The sequence below is a fragment of the Dermacentor andersoni genome, chromosome 9 (assembly GCF_023375885.2).
Source record: "Dermacentor andersoni chromosome 9, qqDerAnde1_hic_scaffold, whole genome shotgun sequence".
Taxonomy (NCBI): domain Eukaryota; kingdom Metazoa; phylum Arthropoda; class Arachnida; order Ixodida; family Ixodidae; genus Dermacentor; species Dermacentor andersoni.
The window spans coordinates 67,454,844-67,459,214 of NC_092822.1; the positions used below are offsets into that span (position 1 = coordinate 67,454,844).

The 4,371-nt window shown below is 45.6% G+C and overlaps 1 long non-coding RNA gene across 1 annotated transcript; it reads right to left on the reverse strand.

The window, feature by feature from the left end:
* Positions 1–1,478: 1,478 nt before the first annotated feature.
* On the reverse strand, positions 1,479–3,687 carry LOC126528202 (uncharacterized). The gene is made up of 3 exons (XR_007598916.3): positions 3,577–3,687; positions 2,305–2,473; positions 1,479–1,715 (listed from the first exon to the last, which is right to left on the reverse strand). It is a non-coding gene; the product is annotated as an uncharacterized lncRNA (long non-coding RNA).
* Positions 3,688–4,371: the final 684 nt, after the last annotated feature.

Genomic DNA, 4,371 nt, shown 5'->3' on the forward strand with positions numbered 1-4,371 from the left:
GAGGCCGTCGATTGGCGTAAAATACAGGCCGGGGTATTCCCCCATCTAAAATTGCTAAACGCCATGTATCCCCCTCCCTATAAAGCCAACGGCCCTTGGTGCTGTGACATACCTACGCTAATACATGTAACCTGGGAGTGCACTAAGCGCCCTCATAGGCCAAATAGCAATGACACAATGGAGCAGTGGGAGGCCCAACTCGCCCGTTTCGACTTGGCAGAACAAACGCCTTTAATTAGCCATATCAGGCAGGCGGCAGAGGCCAGTGGGGGCCATGGACGGGGGGGCTCCGACCACCCCTCCTTATAATCTATTCCTGACAAATAAGGTTTCTCTCTCTCTCTCTCTATTATATATATATATATATATATATATATATATATATATATATATATATATATATATATATGAGACGTTGTCTTAAGAAGCCGTGCGCTTGAATCGATAAACAAAGGTGAGCTGCAAGTGTTTGTCGGACTTGCAACGCCGGATTCAAAGCCGATCATAGCAATGCTGAAGCCCAGCCGTTGGACACTTCAGCTGGGGAGCAATTAGAAGGAGGCAGGTGTATCCGCCTGCAGCTGCCCATCTCTCGTACCAACAGCAAAAGAGGTACGCCCTGCCACAAAAGTTTACGGATCACAGGATCTCAGAAGACGTTCAATTCCCGAGCAGCCTGTAGCAGTAGCCAGTAAAACTGCATACGACAATGCTATTAGTATATTCTAGTCGAGGCCTGAAACGCAAATACAAGGCTGCATTGTGAGGTTACAAAGATATTCAGCTTTTTCTCAGATTTCAGGGTCCGTAATATTTCGTGGCCGGTTGTACATTTGAAAGGTTAGGCACAGTAGACGAAGACACAAAAAAAAAAAAAAAAACGAGAAGAACGCAAACACCGTAGTTTTGTTCACGAACCCTTCCCGAATTTCGTGTTCTAGTATCGAAAATTCTTACCAACTCTTTCAGCTTTCTTTGTTCTAGCATAGGACAGAACTAGAGGCACCTGTCTTCGTATAGGATAGCAATGACAATTCAATTAGGAACCCAACTTATACAACGTGGTTCGCGCACTCACCATCGTGAACAGAAGAGTTAAACATCTATTGCGTGACTGCTTCGTTTGTGTGAGTTTTCATTCTCTGCACTGTAGTAGGTAGGACAGCAACCACTGAGCGCTTTACGGGTGTGTAAAAACTATCAACGACAGAACTTGAAGTACAACATCGTTCGTGTGTATAACATGTGACACCCAAGTCTTCGCTGAGGCATGGAAATGGAACTAGGCACCTGTCCTCGTTCAGGAATAAAATGAAAACGAAGTCTAACAGGTATTTACTACTGCGACAGCGAAAACGACCAGGCCGAGTGATATATTCATGCTCGTTTTGTCCCATCAATTAACACGTATCATAAGCCCAACAACTGCCTGTTCTTACTTTTTCACGTTGAAACCGTGTCAATCAAAAGTCTGGAAATCTGGTTAGAATGGCTTTTATTTTAGAACCAAGTTACCAGAAAGAAGGAAGCCCAATGTTAGAACAGCGGACATCGCTGGGTTCTCGGGAAACGCAGGACGACAGCTCATTGAGCAAGTGCGGCTCGAAGTTGAACATGCCGGGAAGAAGAGGCAGTCCTTCACAGGTGCCAGTGGCAGTGTACAGTGGGATGCGTTAGCGAGGTGAGGTTGAGGTGGCTTTCGAAGAAAATGTTACCTGAAAAATTAGAGCAATTATCATAAACTGCACACGGCTCACGATAGTTTAAATAATAACTTTTTGCACATACGAATGTTTCTATACATAGAAATACTCTTCCTGCATATTCACTCACATTAAACACGAACTCATGCACGTCAGCCGCTCGCAGTTCAGCATAATTTAACAGGGAACCATGAATTTACGTTTGGTTGTGCGCACACATTACCATCTCGAAGGCTTACAGTGCAACGACCAACAATGCTACAGTTATGACTGCCTACATCATTGTGCTGGAAGTTTCTGGTTTATCTTGAGCATGTACAAATTCAAGAATTACACTTAATGTGCGCGAGCAAGTTCATCGATTCGGCTGTGACGCCAGCTGCGAGCTCTTTTCAGATAATACTTGTTTCCACAGAATGCTTATCCCTTTGTCAGAGATACCTCTTTCTTGGAGACCAACTAAGGTCCCTTAGAGACAGTTCAGTGAAAACAGCTTGCCCCTCTAACAGCAAATGATAAGACTACTTACAATAATAATCATTGTAATTATTGTAAATGCTATGAGCCTACATCTGGCACAGCGGTTCTGTGCGATGCTCACCGTGAACTGTCGTTGTGGATCGAGCTTAGCGCCCGTAGTAGTAGTGCGGGTAGTAGGCGCCATAGTAACCCGCGTACGGGTAGCCGTAGTACAGGCTGTCTGCGACGTAGTACTGTGGCGCTGCCACAGTGTAGGAGACAGCGAACAAAGCCAGCATGGCAAGGAGGACCTGAGAAAAGAACCAAAGTTTCTGGTCAATAAAATGAAATAGCAAATTCCTGCGACTTCAGCAACCCATATGAAGGGTGCGTCTATCCTTCAGAAATAAAATTTCGTCATATACTCTAAATCGGAGGCGCTGTTTATCACACTATGTCTGTTCAAGGGCTCTGAGAGATGCCGCAAAAAGGTTTAAGGTAGAGTCCTTGAGCCAAGCGAGATTCATCAATCTATGTCGAAATCTGAACTTAGGTGTTGTTTTACGTGACATACGTATCGGGGTAACTATAACGCGTCAATGGGTCAACTCTGCAATGTCATGCTATAGGATACTGGAAAATATCTTGATTCGTGTACAGTACATAGGGCATCGACAACACATACACACTTTGCTATGACATTGTAGAGAGCCTACAGACGAGAGTTTTTAAAGACACTGCTTAATTGTTTTCTCATAGCCATTATTGCTGAAAGCGATATACACTGGGCCAACGCACTTCATTCCTGGGTAAACATTGTAATCCCCTTGTATCTAATTTTTCCTGCAGCTTCCATTTAAAACAGGAAAGCAAAAAATCGTTTTCTTGCGATCCGACTTTCATAACAAGTCCAGGTGGGACGCCTTGCTGAAGAGCTCGGATTTCACAAACCAGCTACAGGCCGTCCAGAGGGCCCGCGACGTCGCGGAGAGTCACCACCTCCCTGTGCCGTCGTGGGCGGAGCCACCAACTTGATCGGGGAGCCTTCGGTTGCCCCCAATCGGGTTCCTCAGGACACTCTAATAAAGTTCTTGTCACTGTCACTGTCTTGCGATCACTGCCTTGCCTCGTCTATGAATGGAAAGTCAAGGTTGCCGTATATTTGCGACACTTGACTGCATCAACTACCAGTATCAGGGGTTCAATACGAGAAAGTTCGCAAGCGCACTGACACTCGCTAACATCGTTCCTTTTCGACTAAGAAGGCTCAATTCTTCGGCTTACTTATACTCGTGGTTCTCGACTAACTCGTACCAGTAGGTAGACGTGGCACGATGTAACGAACAGAAACGAAGCTTTTTCACCGACAGGAACATATAGACGAACGAGACGACAGATTAACGCCGATACCCACCAGAACCTTGATCATGGTGGCTGGGTGCGTGGTGCTCCGAGGGCTGCTGCTCGAGAGAAGAGGCTGCGTGATGCGGTCGATGTCTGTACCTCGTTGCCGGAACTGCCGCCGTTATATACGAGTTCGCTCAAGGCGGCACGTACCCTTCCGCGCGCCGCCACGAAGGCTCGGCTCCGTAATTGCGCAAGGAAATCGTTCGCGCGTTTGTGTTCGCAAGCGACACGAAAAAAGGAGCGGAAACGCAAAAACGAAGAGCAGATTCGCCTGCACCCGTACTAAGACTCACTCACTCATTTACACCCTCCCTCCCTCCCTCACTCACTCACTCACTCACTCACTCACTCACTCACTCACTCACTCAATCGCATGCTTTTCTTTTCGGTGTTATTTTTTTTTCTTCCCTGCCTTTTTTCGGTGAGGCGCGAATATCCAGCTACCAATAGAGGCGATGAAGTATCCAAACGCCGTCTGTACATTGTAAGAACTCTTCCAACTTGCCTGATTTCCTTAGTAAGCGTCGCGAACAAGATTGAGATGCATTCTTTCGACTGCAGTATTCGATGTTGCGCTACCCTATAAAAATAATACCTCCCATGACCGTATACAGGGTGTCCCAGCTAATTTTAGCCAGAGTTTAAAAATATGCGTAATCCACGTAGGTGGACAGAACCAAGGTAATGTTGTTTGCGGTCGCTTGGAGATACTCAGATGATTTTTTTTTTTTCATTGCGCCTAATTAGATACCTAGTTTTAATTGATAATCAACTCCTCAAATATTATAGTTACATGAAAAGT